Source organism: Leuciscus leuciscus, assembly GCF_965113295.1.
Source record: "Leuciscus leuciscus genome assembly, chromosome: 21".
In the NCBI taxonomy this organism is placed as follows: domain Eukaryota; kingdom Metazoa; phylum Chordata; class Actinopteri; order Cypriniformes; family Leuciscidae; genus Leuciscus; species Leuciscus leuciscus.
The window spans coordinates 36,224,710-36,233,781 of record NC_138745.1 but is presented as its reverse complement, the minus strand read 5'-3'; the positions used below and the strand labels follow the sequence as shown (position 1 = coordinate 36,233,781).

General features: G+C 39.9%; 1 protein-coding gene across 1 annotated transcript in view; it reads left to right on the top strand.

Moving 5' to 3' along the window:
• Positions 1–561: 561 nt before the first annotated feature.
• The window catches only part of LOC309485520 (zinc finger MIZ domain-containing protein 1), a 57,131-nt gene continuing 48,620 nt past the window's right edge, over positions 562–9,072 (top strand). Inside the window, exon 1 of the mRNA XM_082152403.1 lies at positions 562–686. The gene's annotated coding sequence lies outside the window, so the exon portion shown is untranslated. The remainder of the gene's footprint in view (positions 687–9,072) is intronic.

Here is a 9,072-nt window from a genome sequence, read left to right as displayed (position 1 = left end):
TTCGTAAACCACGACTCAAATACGAGAAAATGAACATGTGGTTCCCAGACCACGTCTCAATGAGAAAGAGGTCTGACGTTAGCCAGGCTACTATTTTTACTGTATTTTTTAACAAATAAATGTAGCCTTGGTGAGCAGAAGAGACTTATTTTAAAAACATTAACAATTCTTACCGATCCCAAACTATAAATATATATAAATATCTATTATATATTAATATATATTAAAATCTATTTAATATAATTGACAATTATATATATATATAGACCTCCCTCCCTCTCTCTCTCTCTCTCTCTATATATATATATATATATATATATATATATATATATATATATATATAAAACAAAAATATTTTATAATGCTTAACTAAATTAACGTAAAAGAGACTGCTCTATTTGTATATGTGTTTGTAAGTTAGTGTGTTTAACCTGACAGTTTTTGCTGCTTACACAATGTGGGTCACTGTCCCCTCGACGCGCCAGAAGTATTTGGATTGGGTTTCCGCCAGAATCCCGGATCATCGAGATCCAGTCCGTGTTTTCCATTTGTCCGCGGTGTGTGTGTGGAAATAGAAAGAGCTGGATGTAATGTGACACTGAACTGAGCAGATCATGAGAGAGAAACACAACACACTTCAGCAGCTCAGCGGATTCTGTCACTCATCCTCCGGTGGGGTTTAACCGGTAAGACCGTGTGTGTCTTCTTGAACTGTTTCGGGGTGATTATGAGTTTTGAGTTTTGAGTTTTGAGTTTATCTTCATCTCCGGTGCACGAGCTCCCGGTGTTCTGACGGTGCGCGCACGCGCGCGTGTGCGTGTGAGCAATCGGTTTCAAGCGGGATCGTGATTCGGATCATTAAATCAGGTTTAGCCATCTCGATTCGGATGATTAAGTTATGTTTAGAAGATTCGGTCGATTCATTCATTGATTGATTGCTTGGTTCGCGAAATTATTCGGATGTTTTGCACACATGGTTGCACTAATGCGCGTTTGTTTCATTCATAAAAGCCCGAATTTTGTGTTGCATTTGTTGAATGTTTGTGGTTGTTTTGGAGCACAGTTTACATTACAGTTCTCATTTTAGTCTCTTACTTATTTTTTTACACAAATAACAAGTGCGTTCACTTTAATTTGTAGGGTTGCGTGCAATCACACATTTGTTATTGGTGTTTTTGATTTTTATGTGAAACATGATTCCAGCCAAAAAGCTGAAAAATACGCATTGTATAGATAATATAGCATATGCTAATTTGCATCTCATCTTTGGTTAACACTTGTAACTAATACAAATATACACATGACATTCATGCATACTTACACACACCTAATAATAGAGAAGAAAACGGTATTTGTCACTATGTTATAGTTTGCATTGTGGACAATGTGAAGTGTTACGTCAGTTTTCTTAAAGTAAAAACAAAAATGTCAGTATTTGAATTATTGAGTGTGAAAACTTTTAAGGTCATAAATGTGTTTTTGTGAGTCTAAAGTAAAAGCAGGTGTGTGTGTGTGTGTGTGTGTGTGTGAGTGTGTGAGAGAGAAGATGCTGCTGTTTCATGCCTGGACATCTGCAAAAACACAAGAACCAAAAACCAGACATAAAGCTGCTCTCAAACCATTATATCACTCTCTCTCTCTCTCTCTCTCTCTGTGTGTGTGTGTGTGTGTGTGTGTGTGTGTGTGTGTGTGTGTTGGAGGTATTTCTCTAGTTGAGTCATTGACCAGCCCTTAAATTCCACTTTACAGAGAGTGGACTTTAGTCACTAGTGATTGTACTGTGAGTTGCATAATGTTCTATTTGTTCTATTGCCGTTTATGCATATTAAAAATGAACTCCGACGTGATTCTTGGTAGCAGTGTTTTGCTCGGAGAAACGCGAGTGATGTAAGTGATTGCAAGCTCTGGTCGCTCTCATGTGTCTCTCGTGTGTGTTAGTAAGATCAGTGTCCAGAAACGTGAATCTGAGGAGGGATTTTATAGCCTCGCCCCAGAGAGTGTGTGTGTGAGGGGGTCGTCTGTCCCATTCAGCTGTAGATGTGGACAAAAGACACATTGACATAGAGCAGTGTGTGTGTAGCATCATTTGTTAAAGGGGTCATGAATTGAGAAATCTAATTTTCCTTGAACTTTTGACATATATGAGGTCATTGTACTATAAAAATACTCAAAACTTCATTGTTAGTCCAACAAAATGACTCATTTTGGATGTTTTCGCATTATTACGTAACAGTGTAACGCCTCTTTAGCCCCGCCCACTTATTCACACATGTCATGTGGTAGTAAATACGAGAGCGATGCAAACACAGGATTACTCCAGCAACAAAACCATAGAGGATTACAAGACGTTTGAAGTGGCAAGCTGTGGAAAAACACAATCTTTGCATTGCCTTCCTGGACGACACTTCACTCGTTCGCTTCATTTTACTGTGGATTCGTATTTAAACAAAACGCGGTTCAGAGAGACTTGTTGTCGGATTATCGGATACAGAAGAAAGCATGTAGAGAACGCTGCTTTTGTTATTGTTTTGATCGAAGCCATTCGCTGTAATCCTGAATTAGGGCTGGACAATATTTCCAAAAAATTCAATTTCACGATCTTACAACAATCAATCACGATCTGAGACACGATCTTCCCAATTTATCGAGAATATCCAGACTTGAACAAGCCTATGGACTTCATCTATTTTCACAATTTAAAACACAGTGTTGCATTAAACAATCAGTTGTCAAAATAGTCATTAAACCCTGAGTTAAACTTTAAAACACTGCATAGTCTTCACTGTATGAATTAAATATACACTGATTCTTATTAAAACTACTAAAGTTATTCGGTCAAGAGCAGTGAGTTATTTAGTCTTTAACATTAATGACAGACAGCAGCCGATATTTGCATTAGGCTTTAAGACCGAATGCATGGATCTAATATAATGACATTCTTTCCCAACTGTTTATTCACTAAAGGCATAACTGACTGTCTTTATGTAAATACTTGCCAAGACGGACATTTTGACCTATTCTTGTGTGTATTTTACCGTGTCCTAAACCAGACGCGATGTGATAAGATTCCAGCGACAAATAATTTCTGTCCACATTAGACTGCGAGATGTGTAAAAATCAATCAAAACCCACAGCCAATCAGAACAGCGTGTGGGCGGGGTCAGCCAATCAGAACAGCGTGTGGGCGGAGTCTCGTGGCACCAGAGGGTAATCTTGACGGCACTCGCAAGAAAATGGATAATAATCAAATTCACAAATATTACACCATTTAAACATTATTAAAAATACATAGGCTGAGTTACTAAAACAATCGTTGTCAAATAAAACACTTGTTTGTTCACAGTTTGAACGTTCTTGTTTCCATTTGTTTAATTCAAGATCTGAGGTGAATTATCCACTGTTGCTTTTACAGCTTCAAAGCTGGAGCACTAAATGATATTCAGAGTCACATGACACGCTTTTAACATTAAATAAAGCACATAAACAGTGCCTGAGATTATCATCGCCACACTTTGTGTTTGTTGTTCCAGTGCGACGTCACAGAAAAATAGAAACCGTTTCTAAACTAGAATCGTCGCGTGTCGCCGTCGCGGCTGGTTAGGAGTCGGACACACACTCTCATTAACATGGAGAAGAGGCATTTTATCGCGTGTCGTGTGTAGTTAGGACACGGTGTTAGGCGTCTGAAACCACAAGTATAACTTGCTTGTCCGATTTTAGCTCCGTTTCGCAGTACGCACACAGAAAGCACACGGGGATCAGTCTCTTTTGCAGTTTAATGCGCTTGTTTTAATAACTCCTTTATTTATATGGCGCTTTTCACAATACAAATTGTTTCAAAGAAAGCAGCTTTACAGTGACAATAGGAAATGAATGCAACTTAGATTGTTTTGGCTGTACAGCAGCTCTAGAATAAAGTCATTGTCCAGCTTAAGTACGTTTTTAATTTATTCATTTCCGTTGTAAAAATCATTAGTTATTAACATAAGGGCCGCTAACACGACACTGTGTAAAGCATGTGCCGCTGTAGACTGCATTTTACGACAGTCCCGTTACATGATTTGACTGATTTGGATGTTACATTAGGCTTTTAAGGAGGGGCGAAAGCACAGCACTGTAAAGGAAAGGAACGGCATGGATCATTTTATCTTGATTGTCAGGTTTTATAATCTTTGAAAGCCAAAACCGAAACTAAAATTTGATTCATCGCACAGCCCTACTGCTGTAAAAATTTTAATAAAATGCGTCACCACGCGTGAAAGTCACATGATAGAGACACTTGATATCATCAGGCATCTAATAGGCAGTAATTGCTGTATTTTAACATTATTACGAGATAATCTCTGCAATTCATTTGGAAAAGTAGATGGACGGATTGAAGATTGACCACAATATAAAATCGTCAGATCGTGAATTTAAAATAATGATGCGCGCTGATAAATCCTTTAGGAGAAATACTGCAATATTCCATGTAAAGATAACATATGTATTGTTCATTTTGATTTCATGGGGTCTTTAAGGCTACAGCTTCACTGAACTCATTTTAACCAGACGGTCATTTTGTGTGTGTTACTTGTGATAATCTATCTTGCTCCGCTGTGATGAGACGCCTGCGAGTCGGTCTACATCAAACACACACACACACACACACACACACACACTCAGAGGTCAGGTCAGATGGCTGGCGAACACCCAGCGTTTAGATCTGTGGAAAGGTCACTGACCTCTGGCTACATCCGAAAACACATCCGTTTGCACAGCGACACACAAACACACATTACCACACCTCAATTAAGACCGTTTCCCACTTAATTAAATATAAACTATTTGCTGAAGATGTTGCCTAACAACACATGAATACACATAGAGTTCAAAATTAGCACTGATCAAGATTTTTCTTTTCTTATTGTTTAGATGCTTTAATCTGACATTGCGCTGGTATGTTAAAATCCTAATCGTATCTTTAAATTGATCGGTTTTAGATAACCACCGCTCCCTCATATAGATACTTTATCCATTGCGCTGGTGGTTTGTATCTCCACTTTTTATTAACCTCATCAAACTGGTGTGTTTGGTCATTTCAGGAGTGTTTCAGCCTCAACATTTCTAGTTGTTTTCAGATGTACATTTTTGACTTCCAGGCTGTGAAATGTGCCTTTCTGATTGGCCCTGTGCTGTGGGACGTGTGTTTGTGATTGGCTGATGAGGATGAGAGCCATCAGCACACATTGGCTGAACTGAAAGTGTCTCTCTGTGACTCGGTGCACTCAGCCAAATGAGTTTGATACACCAGATCTGTCAGGCAAATTGAGAAGAATTGCCACGCCGGTGTCTTGAGTGCACCGGATCCAGCTAATGGGCTTCCAGAGAGCGATAAATCAGACCTTTATAAGAGTGTGTCCTGCAATCACTGCACATTTACGTCATACGAAAGATTAGGTCTGTGGGACGTTTTGCGACGTGAACGGTTGCTCACAACTCCTCTTGATCCAAAAAGAGCCCGGAAAATCCTGTTTTGGTGATCTTGCGTGACTGATGTGGGTTGAGATCATCGATTCATTCAGTCAAACTCTCGGTGACGCGAGGACGTTACTCACTGTCACGTGACGTAATGCTGTTTGCTTGTCCTCCAACAGCGTCAGTCTCTGTTGAACGTCTGAAAACAAGAGTGATTTTATCTGCAGCCGGTGAGAGAATGTGGTGTTTTCAGTCTGTGAGTCAGGACGAAAACACTCGCAAAACAAGCACTTATCAGCAGTGTGTTTTTAACGTCGTGCTCATGTGGTCTGTGATGCTATGGAGGCTCACGGATGCTTCACACACACATGATTTGGGATGGGAATCAGGAGAAATCAAACAATTCTGGTTACAGTTCCGATTGAATGTTTACTCACTTTGCCGGGGAAGTTCGTGTAAGCCAAATCTGCGCAGATTTAGCTCAAATACTCATGATATATATATAGTTTATATATATATATATATATATATATATATATATATATATATATAGTTTTTCTGACAACTACAGACAAGTTTGAAAGAATTCAGGTAATTTCAGTAAGTGCCTTTTGTGCTTTTTTTGCAAGTGCATTTTTTTTTTTTTTAGAAAATGTTTATTTACTATATATTCAAGTTTTTTTATTTAGGATATTTAATTTTTTTGACACTTTATTTCCATGATCTAAAGAATGATTGTTGTCATTTGAGAGTGTGTAGGCCTACTTGCATCATTATGCTGTTATATTATGATTTATATTCAGTGGCATAAAATGGTCTTAAAATGGCAATTATATTGTTTATCGCAATTATTTCTGGGACGATGTATCGCACAACTAAACTAAGTAGTTATCGTGACAGGCCTAACTTGAACACACACGTCACTCACTACGCATCAAATAACGGCGTGCTTGTTCATTTGCATTATATATTATATTATATATTTGCAAATATATTATTTTCCAACATCCAAATTTTTTTTTATGTTCTTTGTACTGTATTGATTTAATTCAGTCTTTAATTGATCAAATCTAAGTCTGTAAAAGCCTTAAATGTGGCTTATAACCCCTGCAGATAGCCTGTGCATGGTAGCTTAGCTCTGTCTGTGAGCTGTGAGAGACTGGTTTGTGATGTGTTGTGATTTGAGCAGTTTTGGGGGCATGTACTGGCCACTGACTGGATGTGTGTGTGTGTGTGTGTCTGTACATCATGCAGTGTTTGATCTTCATCGTCTGTGATCTTCCATCACGAGTCCTGAGTGTCTGCAGACCGGTGACATGATAATGTCACGCTCGACTGCGTCTCCATCACAATGAAATGAAAGCGTTCCGGTGCCGTGAACACCAGCAGATCCGGGATATTACTCTCCTTCCAGATGAACGTGCGTCCCGATGCTGAGAGATGATCTTGTGCTGAGACACACTCGTATGTTTTTATCTCTGGCTACGTCTACGTTAATCCGGGTACATTTATAAACTGAGTTTGCGTTTAAACGCGCTCTCCGTCCACACTCGCGTTTTCCAAAAGTTTCTCATCCACACTGAAGCGTCGGGAAAACGCTAAATTCACCTTTAATGTGCATGCGTAAACCCTCACGAAAGCTCACTGAGACGAGACAGATGGAAAAATAAATGATGAATTTATCATGCAATTCTTCTTTCTCAAAATATCTCGGCATCACTGAAGCGTCCGGGTCGCTCTCACTCACCATTATGTGTTTGGTCTAAAACTGCTCTTAGCAAATGTGAGTAAACCTTCGGTCATGTTTGCAGGACTGTGATGTGAAGAGCAAAGTAACATATTTTAGCAACAGTGTGAAAGTGAAAAGCACATAACAGGCACAATACCGCTATAAACATGAATATCTATCGGTACAATATGCGTCACATGACTAAACTTACGTCATCGTTTTCAAATGTCTGCGTTTGACAGTCCATATACAGACCTTTTCAAAGTTATCCACTTTGGAGAGCGTTTTCATTCAGCCGTCTCAGTGTGGACGGAAGGCCAAAACGCAGAGAAAAATAAGCGTTTTCAAATGAAGTTTGAGCAAACTTTGACAAACTTAACTTTTTTAGTCGCACGCGGGTTAGCATCTGTGTTTTCATTCTGAGAGCTGTAGTCGAATCATAAATGAGAGTTTCCGACGCACAGCTGGATTGAGGTTTTAAACACTCGAGGTACCCATGATTCCCTGCGTCAGGTGCGAACGGGATCTGGATCGACTCCCACCGGCAGCTATAAAAGTAACAAACAGGAAAACACGAAAACGCCTTTTTCAAGCAGAAGGACAAAACGGAGAGAAAAAGATGTATTTTCAAACTAAGGGCCCTTTCACACCTGCCTCGTTTGGTCCGGATTTTCGGACTTTTCAGTTTGATCCGAATCAAAATGACAGGTGTGAACCCTCTCCCGGACCACGATCCGGATCAAACAGACCAAATTTGGTCCGCCGAAAAGAGGTAGTCTCGATCCGGATCAAACTGAACAAAGGTTTGGTTCGTTTCTAGTGTGAACGCATTTTCTGTATGGTTCGGACTTTCAGAACATTTACAGGAAGTTCCGGTGGTTCCCGCGTAGCCTAAACCACTGAAGAAGAATATTTATGCGCAGATCTGTCAGTCCTGCCCACAGCGTTTCTTCCAGCACACACACACACATACACATATTTGTCCTGCGTCCTGCCAGCGACGATAAAATGTACGTACAACGAGGACGTTCATTTGGCGAATGTGAACTAGCCTGGAGTATAGCTGGAGCTGCAGGAGTAATGTAAGGGTTAATGCCCGACGAGGTGACCATTGTCAGGTATTAATGGACGACGGCGAGGTGTGAACCGCCCGACGCACAGCGAATATCGTTGGCACTCGGATGATGACGACAGGACGCGAGTAAGTCATGTAAAGTTCTTTAGTGCGCTCGCATAATTGCAATGAGAAACCAAACCAAAACTAACCGAATGTATATAATGTATCAAAACATGAACTTTGGTTCAGACTTTCAGGTGTGAAAACGCCCTAAAACAAGGCAGAATGAACAGTCAGCCTGAGATCTGTGTGTGTGTGTGTTTGTGTGTGAGATCTTTCTCTCATCAAGGGTGGAGCTGTTTTCTTCTCTCCTCTATGATCAATGATTGAGGTGCCAAAGCTCATAAAATGAAGGAATGAAGCAATGGGAGGAGAAGGAAACGGGAGGAGGATGAAAGTTAGTCGATTATACGAGATCTGGACCACAAAGGCATCCTGTGATTGTTCACACTCATCGCTTTCTCATGATTCAAGACACACTATTGTTGTGATTAAAATCATCTACGTAGCGGAAGCGTTATTATGATGCTGATTAATAATGCAGATCTGACTCTGAGGTCTGATTGGATGAGCTGCGTTTGAAGCTGTGGTATAATAGCTGGTTATCGGCTCGGTTCAAATGTATAATAGCCTGTTGTTAAAATACACAATCTTTACATGTGTTTCGCACTGTGGTCAGTGTTAGGTCTCTCTGTATTGAAGCAGGATTCAGTCTGGATCTTGATCAGGGTGAGTCTGGCTTATTTCACTGCCGTCTGTAATCTATAAG